The following is a 14,468-nucleotide window of genomic DNA, read 5'->3' as shown; positions in this document are numbered from 1 at the left end:
GAAGAACAAATTTAACATCTCATCTAAGAATGTTCTGTTTTGTCAGTACAACAATCAATTGAATTTCATCCATTCATCTATATATCAAAGGTGCTTAATTCAATTATAGGCTGTGGGAGCTTAAGGCTATTAGAGCAGCATCTGGTGCAAGACAATAATCAACCTTGGATGGGAGCCAGACCATTGTAGCACACAATCATTTGTTAAGGGCCAATTTAAAATCGTCCAGTTAATCAATGACATTCATATCTTTGAGATATAATGGGGATGCCATAGAACCTGGAGGAAAACGATGTACACAATGGGAGAACAAGCAAAATACACTCCGACAGTGGCTGGGCTCTGAACATGCATAGCAGATTGGATTCATGCATCTGAAAAAAATGAGTAACTGGATATGTGTATAGTTAAAGAAGACTCAATGTTGGCATCATTAGAAATCACTTGAATGGGGGAGAAAGCATAAGAATTTACAACTTAAACAGTCAAATGACTTGCCGAATTAAATACATCCAACATCTAATTCCCCAGTTTAATTAAGACAAGTTATTTAACAAATTAAACAAAGTTATTGTAAGCAATTACTCAATAATATATCGAGATCCTATTTTACCATACTGTATAGTTACTTCCATATACTAAAATAATAAATAGCAAATGTCACATCCTAAAAGAGCAAAACAATGTCCTGGGTAAGAAGTTGTTTTAGATTTTAGACACAAATGAATTAACCAATTAATCTTTATTTTATATAGCGCCATTAACAGCCTACACCATCTGAGTGCGCTTTACAATGAAGCACGATAATAGTACTGAACAGTATTAAGTGTATATATGCATACAAAAAGACAACCCGTAAATGTTCACACATTTGGAAAGCAGGAAACAATACATTAATATTCTGTATGCGATGTATTAAGCAAAATTAAACCGATCAAAATCTTACTTTGGTTGTCAACTTATCCATAGGTATAAACAATACATATACATTTAGGAAACCCAATCCGACTCGTTTGTTTATTTTATATTTGCCTTTTCCCGTTTATTTCACACTTTTGGCCTTTTTTCGAAATGAAAAGTTCGATTGACCTCAAGAGACAGATCGCCCATCGCACATAAGCATATCCAGCCTCTTTCATTTTTATGTCTCTTCTGTCTGCAGCCTCAGCACCACGGACGCACACCCCACCCCTACTGATATCCTCCATTGCCTGCCGTCAGGCACACCTCTTTTCAGCTGTCAGCCAATAGAGAATCGGCTTGGTGACAATGGGCGTGACTTCAAGGTGTCCGTTTGAAGGGGGGTGACTGTAGAAAAGAAAGCGGCTCTCTTTCTGAGAAGACACTGCGAAGCGGTGTTTCTGCGGTCATCGCGCGGAAGGGGGCAGCTTTGCACAGCACTGAAACTCCACGGGGGCTGCGCCTGTCAGGCACTTTACTGCGAAGAGCGCGATTTCAGGACGACAGAAGAGAAATCGCTGGACGGACGTTCGAAGTGGCCGTTTAAATAAAGGAATTTCTGAAAATTGATTTTTTTAAGAAATAAAGAAAGTTACGTGGACGCAAGCCTGATGAGAATACTTCCTCTTTAAAGGATCAGTACTTTGAAAGTATTATTTTCCACAAAACACTTGAGCCCTGTGCACACGATGCATATAAAGGATCGATATTTGCATTTAAGTCAGATCTTGCACCAATTTTTCCGTTTCTCTTATAAAGGATATAGTTGGACAGTCCACTCGGGAACAGAGATGCTCAGGCGCGCATGGTAAAGTGTTCCTGTCTGTTGCTGGAAGTATTGTGACGGTGGCCGGCGCAGTTCTGCGCGTGAGGATGCACCAAGAAGCCCCCGCATTCCAACAGTGCGGTCAACCTCACAGACATTCAGCATCTTTCAGAGAGAAGCCTATGATTTGGTGTTAGTCCTTGGGTGCTGTTTTACCTGATGGACCCTTATCTGAGTCCGCGCCCATTCCTCATCAAATCTCCCAGAGTTTCATTGGAAACTAAAAAGACACCATTGCGGGGGTGGGCAGTTTTTATGAAGCCCTTGCAGACCTTACGCGTGTTTTAACCTGAAAGTATGGAATTCTATGGAACCGTTACATATACACATATAAAGCTGTAATTAACTAAACTAACATTATATATGCTTTTACTCTTTGTGCGTTACTGTAAACTTTTTTTGCAATTCAATTGAACCCGACTTCTATGGGAATTATCCCTCATTACTGAGAAAACAAAAGTATGAATTTTCCACACTGAAGTGAAAAAAAGATCTAGAAAGTGTGCCAACCAGGGGCTTGTAAGTATGCCTAAATTCTCGTGTTTCTTTCTTGATGTGGATAGTTTTAATTGCATTCAAGTCTTTCTTTGCTGTAAATTACAGTTGTGGTTGCTGTAGCTGGTTGTTCACGTTTCAAGACTCCGCCAATATGGTAATAAACACGAAAATGCGTTTTAACGGTTTATGCGTTGACACGTTGTTTGGTGTTCATTGCTTGTTTTCGACTGCGGGAGATAAAACCGTTTAAGGTTCACATAAAAACGAGGCAATTATTTTTAAACGTCATCATGCATATTCAGTTTGGGTTTCTTGCACAAGAGCGGAGCCTAACCAAAAAAAACTGGATATTTCCTGGGGGGGATTCATGCAATTCAAGTAGCCGGAAAATAAATAAATAAATAAATAAAAGAGACCACTCGTGGCGTTATACCCTTCTCATTTCAAGGCTTGGCTGTTTGCCTGCAAGAGTTACAAAAGAATATCAGACCTGTAGAACAGAGGCTCTTATATTCAGCAGACTTTCATCTGAAGATGCCCTTGCCTGTCAGGATTAAAAGAAAGCGATCCCAAAGGGGCAATTATGGTTGAATACACACATACAAATGAAATACAGTCTCGGACACCTACGTGCATATGCATGTACACCCACATATGGATAATATACTTGGAGCCTGAATCAATCATTGTTAGATTAAAATAATTTCTCATTTGACTCTGCATACCGTACATTTGAAATAATTTTAAATATATCAATACAAGTACACAAGGCAAGTAAGATTAAAATTATTTTTGTCTGAAAAAAACATGTATATGCAAATTAAGGGAAAACAAAAACAAAAAAATATGAAAATTAATGTAAAAATCTTTGTATGCCCACATTTACTCATTCACCGACAGATACAGTACAATTAATTGAAAATCTGGAACATATTTACTGTATACCTGCACCCACACAAAAATGCACAGGCTCATAAATACATTGAGCACCATTATTCCTCTCACACTCAAAATTTCACCTGCACTTAAGAGTTAAGTAAGTGCTTTCAGTCTTAATTGCAATTGATGTCAATGTTACAAAAATCCACAGAACAAGCAGTGCATAAATATAAAATGTGTTATTGTATCTGACATGCTCAAGATCTTCTGAAAAGGAAGCACATTTAATATGCCAGCCCACTCTGGTTTCTGTAGTTCTGCACTTTGTTTCCTTCTACATATGCCTGTAATTATTCAGGGATCTATAATTATCTTTTTGAGTGGCAACAATAAGTATGATATTATAGTCTAAGAAATGCCAAAGCTGCTTGCTGCTTTGGATTTTTTGTTCTTTCTAGTTTCATGAAACTGAATACAATATCTCTGTATATGCGTATTTATGATAACTGAAAAGTAATGGAAAATGATTTTTGAGGCAAATTGTTGTCGAGTATCACGTATGGTGTGTAACCACAATTCTTTACCTCAAGACAAGAACATTTTAAAGTTCTGCTCATTTTCTCACATTTTTGGACATACCAAAAAGATGGTTTACATCTATATGTGCATTTTTTTTTGTTTTGATTTAATGCATGCAGTATGAGATTGACATCCTGTATCTTTGTGTATAGTTAATTGCCAGTGTTTTTTTGATTTAAACTTTAAACAGGGTACAGCAGTTACAAAGCAATCTTAGGTATGTTGTTGAAGCTGTTTATTTAAGTGATTAAATAAATATTATACACTCATAAAGTATACACTACTAACAAATAGGCATTCAGAAAACTACAATCATAACAAGCGGAATCCCTTTTCATGTATTTTTGTTCATTTTAAAATTTAAATCCCCTCTTGACTCAGTCATTGCTTTTTCCTGCTTTACTGTTTCTAAAGTGAGATCAGTTCCTTATGCCTCTGTGAGTCCGTTGTGCTTGCTCCTTCTGTTATTGCTGAGGGCAGCCTCTAGTGGTAAACATTCCAGTGACGAGCAAAGAGATTTGATTTTTTTGTGCAAGATATGAAAATGTAACACCTTATAAAACGAAGGCTTTAAATCTCAATTTAATTGTAAAATACAATAGCATTTTCTCATTTACATAGTATTATGTACATTTTGCTTAGATCTTGGAGTGAATCACATAAGGTTGCAATCTATCTTTATTTTTCTGTATCACCACCACATTATAGAAATATTGCAATTATGTTTCTTCACACATTTCTGGAAATTATATTGTGTTAAATTTAACTCATCCCTGTCAATTGTTTTTATGCTTTTATCCCTTGATGTTGTCTGTTGGACGAACATAAAAGACCATTTCAGATTAAATAAAATGATTGAATCCCCATTACTTCTATGGTTAGTTAAAAACTAAAAGTTCTTTATATTATTCAATAAGATGTTTGTAAATTGTTACAAGAAAGTTTAAATGCATTCTTCAGAACTCTTTGCTCTTATGACTTCCAGTAGAATTGCCGTGTGTATTTTAATAAATAATATTCAAATTAATGAGAATGTTTTGGAGAATTTCCATCTTGGTGCACTGAAGGGTGTTGCTGTTTGTACATCCACTTTTTCACCTGCTTATCCAGTTCATGGTTTTGCAGACCAGAACCTGCCCTGGCAGCATGGGACACAACTCAGGAACAACCAACCCTGGAGACTATGTCACTCCGTAACAGATTATTTGTACATAGTGCACCTGTTTTGTTCCTTTGTTCATAGTACTAGGGTGTTGTACCGTGTTAGCCATTATGAATGTAGTGAGAAGTCAAGCAAAATAACTACCTTTTATTGGCTAACTAAAAAGATTACAATATACAAGCTTTCAGGGCAACCCAGGCCCCTTCTTACATCTTGCCTGAAGAAGGGGCCTGCGTTGCCGTGAAAGCTTGCATACTGTAATCTTTTTAGTTAACCAATAAAAGGTGTCATTTTGCTTGACTTCTCACTATGTTCCATTGTTCAGTAAGTAAAGTTCTTTTAAAAGTTTGTCATGGTGGCATTCAATGAACAAATAACATAACATGACATAGAATTTTTAAGTGCTTGATCCAATTCATGGTCATGGGAACGGAGAGTTTATCCTGGCAGCACTTGGTCCGATGCAGGAAACAGTCCTGGACAAGCCAACAGTCCATTTCAGGACCTACACACCCACACAGGGCCATGAACATCTTGTGGGATGTTGAAGGAAAACCAATGTAAACATCGGGAGAAAAATGCAAGTTGGGGTGTGTGAGATTCAAACCCAGGGAACTGGACCATGACCCGGTAAAATCTACCAGTGTTGCTACATGCTGCCATCAATAAAATAATGTCTTGTTTAAATATTAAACATGGTATTCCTAAAGGAAAAGAGGTTGGGTAGCACTGCAGAACAGAGTGGACAACAGCATGGATGGAAGCTTGAACCATTCACCAAGGACACTATAGGCCTAATGCCAGGAGTGCTCTGCTCTTTACAGAGAGAGAGAATTAATTCATGGAATGTTGTCTGGAGGCTTACTGGCTAACACAAGACATCCTGTAGGAAGATAAGGAAATGAGGAACCATTTTGTACTTGTAGGCAGGTAATTAGGGAGCTTCCTTCCATCCATCCATCCATCCATCTTCTTCCGCTTATCCGGGGTCGGGTCGCAGGGGCAGCAGCTAAAGCAGAGAGGCCCAGACCTCCCTCTCCCCGGCCACTCTTCCAGCTCTTCCGGGAGAATCCCAAGGCGTTCCCAGGCCAGCCAGGAGATATAGTCCCTCCAGCATGTCCTGGGTCTTCCCCGGGGGCTCCTCCTGGTTGGACGTGCCCGGAACACCTCACCAGGGAGGCGTCCAGGAGGCATCCTGATCAGATGCCCGAGCCACCTCATCTGACTCCTTTGGCCTTAGAAATTCTCAGACATGTAGGAACCCAATAGGTCACAAGAGACAATCCTAAACTGGTATTGCTGTAGCTCCAATAGGAAAACTCCAGATCTGGGAAGTTATTCTGGGGGTTAGGCCTGAACGTCCTGTAGTGTGGGTTAAAGCTACATCAAGGTAGACAGCACCTTGTGTCTAATGTCAGGTAGAAAGTTGAGGCAAAGGCATACTAGTGAGAGGATAAGAGCAGGGTCTTAACGGAAGAGAATATGTATGTTATGGTACGCAGTGGGCCCCATCAAGGAGTTCTGTTTGTTTGCCTTTGTCATATTTTTGTTCTCATTCAAATTTTGTTTTTGTTAATTATTTTATCATTTTTAATTGTCTTTCTGTTTCTTTTATTAGTTCAGTTAATTTTCTTTTGGACTTAGTTAATTATGTTATTTTAGTTCTTATATCATGGATTATATTAAGCACCTGTTACTACTGCCTAGAAGAAGTTGCAGTAATCTTTGTTTTGCATTTTTCTGCTTTTATTATCTTTGATTTTGTTTGCCTGTCTTGCGACCATTAATTTTGGATCTACAGGTTTTTTACAGGAGTTTTGCCTTGCTGTTTTGTTCATGTTTTTTTTAATGTTCCTTTTGGTATCATTGGCTTGTTAATCTCAGTATATACGTTTCTTTGCAACTTTAATTTGCATTTTGAAACATTCAAATTTTGTTTTTAAATCTTGGAATTTGAACTTTGTTTCTTTGTTGTTATTCAAATGTATTCCTTTTTGATATTTTTGAAAATTTTTTTGAATTGGTTTTAGATTTGTCTTTCCTTTTTACTTTTAGTGTTGAGTTTTTGAAGGCTTCCCTTCACGTTTTGGACAATTCAGTAGAATTTTAGTCTAAAATGTATGTATATTGTTCCCTTATGAGTGTATTCAGTTCAACAAATACAAAATCTTTCATACATTTTGTGTATGAATGTAAAGGGTGGACATGTTAGTGCCTCTGCCTGTTTCAGGACACACTTGTAAAGAACTGTTTAAATGGGCAATCTTATCTGATTTGTTTCACTTCCGAGAATTTATTTTTATTTATTTTGTCTTCTTTTGCTGTCAATGCAAATCTTGAGTTCAGGATGAGATTTTCACAGTTGACAAGATCAAAACCGAAGGAAAATGGAAAATATAGCAAGGATTTATACTCGGCTGAGCATACCCTAAATGCAACTGTCATATTTGAATGCACAAAAAAGTACAGAGGTAGGGAATTGAGCTTGTAATAAACCCTGTTTCCACACAAATATTATATATAATCATATTATGTGTGGGAAAAATGCTCTCACCTCCCTTTCTTTATTTAAAACCTTGAAGAATGTACTCTGTTTCAATTAGCGATTTATTTTGTAAAGCATTGTTCATAAATGCATACTCCCACAAAGCATGAAGTAAAAGGGATTGTGTTAAATCAGCATGGAGTTTGAAATGAAAAGAACTGTATACAGTAGAAAGAAAAAAGAGTATAGAGATGATTGTACACCCTGGGATCTCTAAGATCCATTATCACAATGTACTTTTCCTTATATTTTCTTTTAGAGCAATTATTAACTTTTAGTTTTGTACCTAGTTCACAAACAGCTTTAAATGCTGTTTTTGTAATAGAATATAGTGGGAATTAGTTAATATCATGGAGTGCACAAAAGTAAGCAAATACAAATAATACCTTAATGACAAATCAAACAGATTAATAAAACAGTTGAATGGTGAATTCAATTTGTTCTTTTATCACTTATTAAAAGCCTGCAGATCACAAACACGGTATAGCCAGAAAAAGCAGAGTGTAAAAAAACTCAAACAAAATATATTGTTGAAACTGTAGCATATGTGTATCACATGTGTATTATATATTGTGAATCACCGGGGTGCGTACAGCTGCCCTAACATGACACAGACAGGCAGAGACACGAGTGTCAGCACATAACACACTTTTTTCAAGACTGGGAAAGCGTTTTTCTTTGCTCCCCAGAGCACAGCACAGTACATAGACAATTCACAGTCCTTCTTTTCCAATTCACAGTCCTTCCGCCTCCACTCCTCCCTCCCAAGCTTCTTCCTTCTTCCTCCCGACTCTGGCTCCTTGATTGGAGTGAGGTGGCTCCTTTTATTCTGTTCCTGGGAGTGGCTCATTAGTATTACCTGGAACTGCTCCAAGATGTCGTGGAAGTCCATTGTAGGGCTCTACAGCTTTCCCTGGTGTGCCCCATGGAACCCAACAGGGCTGTACCAAATTCCAAGTCCTGGCATGCCCTGGGTATTCCGTGGTGCCAGACCCACCCAGGAGGGCTGCCCTCTAGCGTCCCAGGGAATGCTCTCGCACCCTGTCCTTCCATCCTGCTGGCATCCCCAGTCAGTTAATGGCCGAGGCTGCCCGTCACAATATATATTTATATAGAGAATATATATATATAGTACAGGCCAAAAGTTTGGACACACCTCCTCATTCAATGTGTTTTCTTTATTTTCATGACCATTTACAGCACTCCATCACTCTCCTTCTTGGTCAAAGGGTGGCTATTTTGAAGAAACTAGAATATAAAACATGTTTTCAGTTATTTCACTTTTTTTTGTTAAGTACAGTACATAACTCCACATGTGTTCATTCATAGTTTTGATGCCTTCAGTGAGAATCTACCAATGTAAATGGTCATGAAAATAAAGAAAATACATTGATTGAGGAGGTGTGCTCAAACTTTTGGCCTGTAGTGTATATGTGTGTTTGTGTGTGTGTTATTAAATGAGAAACAGGTTCAACTTTAAGTGTTGGGGGTTCAGCCGACATCCCTGTTTAAGGCAAAAAATTAGTCACACCCAAAGCTGCCAAAGTTAAGGGTAGAGAGCACTTACAGGTCAGGTCAGTCTCTAGGTTTGGAATGAATGCTGATTTCTGGTAGTCATGGTGCTTTCATATAGTGAGTCTGGAAAGGGAGAGATTTGGTGGAGAAAGTGGAAATGAGATAATTGCTGTTCCAGTCCCGAAGCTTCTGGAAGAATGCATTAACGCTGGTGCCCACTATTAAATTGGGATGGTATTGCTTACCTTTCCAGAGCCCTGAAGAAGTCTCTGAAGACTATAGCAAGCGTTGCCTGGTAGGTAACCACCCAAATATCAGATTGTGATCAGACCTATGCATGTAAAACACCGATCCACACTCTGTCAATTAAGCGTACCAGCCGCTGTTATGCAACATTTAAGGCTTTGTCTCAGGTGCTGATGTCCGAGGTTCGATCCCCGCAAGGGGAAGCAAAAGTGCTTACATCTGTTGAGCCCCAAGTAGGGTGAAACGTGTTGTGTACTGTTTGTATTATTTGGCAGGTACTATATATCATGTCTATGATCTGCTTCTCACAACTGAGAGGGTGTGGCAAATATCTGCCCACTGACCGATCAACCACAAGCATTACCTGGTAGGTAACCACCAAAATGTATATATATATATATATATATATATATATATATATATATATATATATATAGTGTGTATATATATATATATAGTAAGACTTTCAAACTCTTTTGAGACCCTCCCCAGCGGGACGACACGAAAAAGCGCTACTGCCGCGTCTGTTGAGCGTTGTTTCTCTGTCACTGAGGTAACCGCAGATTACCAGCTCCACAGAAACAACTACAAGCTGACTGCTGCCACATGCAAAGCTCCGAAGCTCCGGTCGCCCGATGGGTGATGCTGGGAACATTATAACTTGGCCACTGGCTCCAACCCTGCCTGTTTGCTGTGCCTGTGTATAGGAGAGTGGTAGATCACACTACAATAAATAACCTTGCTGTTCCTGTTTTCTGTTGAATAAAGCTGGTGCAAGACACAGACTCACACGTCACAAAATACTGTATATATATATACAGTAATATTAGAAGCCTGAAGTGAAATTTAATCTTTAAATCTTGATTCAGGAAATTCAGTGAATTCAGGAAAAACCTGGTCATTTAACCAGTCTGAAGGTCACATTTAAACAAAGATGAGCAAACAATCAAGGACAGTTCTGGGTTTATAAAATAAAAGAGCTGATAGAAGGTGGAACTGACATTGTATGATACACTTTTTCATTTAAAGCTGTTCCTAGTGAATATCTGCATCTAGCCATATTTGTGAAATGAACTGGAAGCCAGCGTAGTCATGCTATTTGAGAAATGATAGGTTCATGGCCTTTAACAAGAGTTAGAGCTTTCTTAGGTACTTTTTGTAATAGTTGTAGGCTAGTTAATATTTTTTATAGAAATGCTGAAACTGAAGAATACAACAACTTACTAAATTTTTGCAGACTGAGAAATAATATCTAACTCAAAAGAAGTGATTCATATCCTAGTTACAGTAAAATGTGTCTCCCAGCTGGATTGTTTTGCTCAGCAGTGGGTCACAATCCTAGCATATGGCTTCCATTTGCTTTTATTTTCTATGATTATGATGGCAGCAGATGAGCGGAGGTCATATTAAATAATACATAGAGTGAAAAGTACAGTAGCTGGTGAGAAAAGTACTGAATAAATCAAGAGGTATTGCTTTACCTATGTCAGAAAAGTATTTTTGTATTTTGAAATTTTTAATTGAATGAGGAGTGACAAGAAAATCCAGATACTCTTTGCAAAGCACATGTTTTATGAGCCACAGTATTTTACAGACATCAAATATTAGTTTGCCTGAGGAAGGTGTATTACAACAGAATATGATTGTTTTGTAAAGGGCACATCTACATGCAATCATTTTCATATGTGTACAAGAAAGGCTCATCAGAAACATTGATTAGTACCTACATTATGGTCCTTATGAATTTTACTAATGTAAATGAAAATTTGCCAGGTTATTTGAATCGAGGAAATTGCCCAGCTGGCATTAAAAAGTGTTCACTTTTAGCTTTGAGCAAGAAGTATTTGATGAGGGGGGATGCAGATATATATATTATCCAGCACTTGGCAACAGTCACTCACTGCGTGGAAATCATCACAGAAGTAGATTTCTGCATAATAATTATGTATGTGCTAAATATATAGATAATAACTTGTAAACAAATACTTGTATTGTACATTTTGATGTATGCATAATAATCATGCATGTGCTAAATATACAGATAATAACTTCTCAACAAATACTTGTACATTTTGTGAAAAAGCACAGGTTATCTGTCAGACAGATGGATAATGCTTTAGTAAATGAGAAATGCCAGGTAGTATGCTGGTACATACATTGACAAGAGATTGGTAAACCAGGCCACTCCCGTTGGATAGTGGAAAATATCCTCTTCAAAATGTAGGCAGTAATGATTAAGCTAATTGATCTTTGTAGAACACCTGTGGCCACCGCATAATACTGCCTGCTGGTATTCCCTGGGGTCATGCTTTAAATTTGTTAAATGGTGAGAGCTCACTGTACACCCACATTTGCTGTTCTGGAGACACAATGAGTTTTCATACAAGTATTCTAATCAAGTAATATAATGGGAACCACTATTCCTTAACCTAAAATATAGAATAATCTAGTTCACCCACTGGTATGACTCCACAGATTTCTTTGGCTTTAGTTCTCATTTGTGTTTTATATGTCTTGTCCACATTTTTGTGGTGTCTGTTACAAAATTCGGAGTTGCTTTTTCATTTTCAACAAAAGGTTAAAGCCTATACGATGCCCCGTGCCATTGAACCTTGACACATACCTAATCCCTGGGCATCTGGAGTCATAACTGTGTGAACCAGCAAGTGAGAGAATAGAGACACAAAGTAAATATGATGAAACAACAGTGTTTTTGTACAAGTAAAAAAAAAAGAAAGAAGTAATTTTGTGTCATCAAATATTAAACACTGTCCAGACGACACAAGAGCAAAGACAAGGTCAATAAAATGAATCAGAAGAGCAGTAATCCCAGTTCCTTTCTGCTTCCATTCGTAGAGCAATATGTCTAAAAAGGTTCTTAAAAAAATTATATTTAAACGGTGCAGTCTTTCCAATGACAGTCTCTGCAGCTTGTAACGCCTTTAGAGTCCTCAGAATCTCTTGGTGGTCTTCTTTGTGCACAATTACTCGGTTTTTCTGGATGGCCTACTCAAGATAGATTTACAGCTGCGCTATGTTCATTCCATTTCTTCATGGCTGATGTAACTCGACTCCCAGAGATATTCAGTGACTTGGATATTTCCTTGTGTGCTTTTCACTCACCTTTTTACAGAGATGCCTGTTATGTTGTTTTGTCTTCAATGTGTAGATTAGACACCAATACTGACTCACACCATACGTTGGACCTTCCAGAGTAGAGACAGTTGATCTCCATTAAACTAATTATGTGACTTCTAAAATAAAATTGGCTGCACCAGTGATGATTTAAGTGTGTCATATTAAAGGGGCGAACACTTATGAGATCAATTATTTTGTGTTTTGTATTTGTAATTAATTTAGACCTCTTTGCAGAAATCTATTATTAGTTTGACATTGAAAGTCTTTTTTCTGCAGAACAGTTTCAAAAAAGACTAATTAAATGCACAGTGTCTAACAATAAAATGTGAAAACTTTCAAGGAGATGAATACTTTTCCTTGGCATTGTACCCTGCCCTTTGAAAATGCTGCACAGATAAGTTACTAATTCAGCTGGAAGAAAACAGAAGGCAGCTAGCTACTAGTTGAGGGGTGAAGTGCTACAGAGCATGTATTATACAGCAAAAAATAAAAAATAAATAGCATAGAAAGCCTGCGGTCTCAGGAAAGACCTGTTCAATGATGTTTGTTGACATCTGTTAAATTAAAAAGTGATTTTTTAAAGAACTCTGTAGTACATGTTACACATTTTTTGATGAATCACAATGCTGTATATAAATGAAATCAAGAAGCCTGCAGACTGAATGCATTTATTTCTGAAAACATATGCTTTGCTCCTGTGCTTTGTAAATTTAACCAGTTTTGACTATATAATATAGCTTGGATCTCCAGATTGACACCTGGGGCATTTCATTCTTTGTTTTTTTTTTGGTATGTTTTGAGATTGTTGCAGATATTTAGTTTGTATTTCAATGTCTGAGAAACTTTTAAAAACATTTGAAAATTCCTTTAATTTAAAGTGGTTAGATGCAGGGATATTCCAGATAGATTTTATTTAACATTAAATTGGATGGCAGCAAGTCAGGAATAAAGTTCTTTGTGGGCTGGTCACACTTATAATTATTGGCTCACAGGATAGACATGTGGATAACTATTCAATTATCTGTGAAACATGCAGGGTTTATAATACACCATTAGATGGATGTATTTATGTGGTAAATAATAAATGACTGAATGTGATTAAATCATTTCTTTCTCACATTGTGAGTGTAACATCAATTTATTGTAGTCTTTGTGGGCTCGCCACTCTTATAATTATTGACTTGTGGATGAATATTCTATTTTCTTTGAAACGTGCAAGTTATATAATACCCTGTTTGATCAATGTATTAATGTGGTAAAATAATCTATGACTGAATGAGATTACATATTTTTTTGGAACATTATCAGGGTAACCTCCATTTATTGTATTAATTTTCTCCTACAGTATCTGGGTTTGGTTAATGTTATGCTTTGTGTGACAAGAACCACATCAGTGAGAACCACAACATTATCAATTACTAAGAAGCCATGAGCATTTACTTATGTTAAAACACCAACAAAGTTCATCAGTGTGGTACTCCAAACTAATAGAGGTTCCTAAGCTAAGTTATTCTATCAGAAAGTCACTTTTCCAGTATACTGACAACTCTGTATAATTTGGTAAGTTGATTTTTTTCAAAGCTTCTGTTTAAATTTGACAAAAAAACTCATTAGTTTCATCCATCCACCCATTTTATGAACCCCTTAGTCCAAATTACCTTTTCACTGTTAGTTTTTCTCTGAGAATTTGATTTGCTAGTCATGCAAACATACTTGGCTTTGGCAAGTGGAAGGGAAGCTAAGAATCTTGGGGAGAAACTGAAGCAGACGTAAGGAGAACATACACATATCACACAGACAGAATTAAAGCTAAGTTTCCTGGAGCTGAGAGGTAGCTGTGATAACCATTGTAACATTACGCCAAACAACAGCAATTAAAGTGCTGCAGAATTACTGATTTACATTAAAATACAAAATTGTTCAAATGAGCGTCTCACATTTAATCTACCCACTTCTTTTTCATCCAGATTCCCACTACATTTCATAAAAATAACATTTGCCCTTTTTCAGCTGAATATTAAGTAGTAGTTTAGAACATTTTCCTTTTAGATCTGTTTGGATAAGAGACCCTCTAAACAATAACAACAGCAACAATTGTTTATGTAGCACATTTTCATACA

The 14,468-nt window shown here is 37.2% G+C and overlaps 1 protein-coding gene across 1 annotated transcript in view; it reads left to right on the top strand.

The window, feature by feature from the left end:
- The first annotated feature begins 1,254 nt into the window (after positions 1-1,254).
- Positions 1,255-14,468, top strand: part of brinp2 (bone morphogenetic protein/retinoic acid inducible neural-specific 2) — a 328,788-nt gene continuing 315,574 nt past the window's right edge. Inside the window, exon 1 of the mRNA XM_039735489.1 lies at positions 1,255-2,305. The gene's annotated coding sequence lies outside the window, so the exon portion shown is untranslated. The remainder of the gene's footprint in view (positions 2,306-14,468) is intronic.

The sequence above is a fragment of the Polypterus senegalus genome, chromosome 14 (assembly GCF_016835505.1).
Source record: "Polypterus senegalus isolate Bchr_013 chromosome 14, ASM1683550v1, whole genome shotgun sequence".
NCBI classification, from domain to species: domain Eukaryota; kingdom Metazoa; phylum Chordata; class Cladistia; order Polypteriformes; family Polypteridae; genus Polypterus; species Polypterus senegalus.
This window is presented reverse-complemented; position numbering and strand designations above follow the sequence as displayed.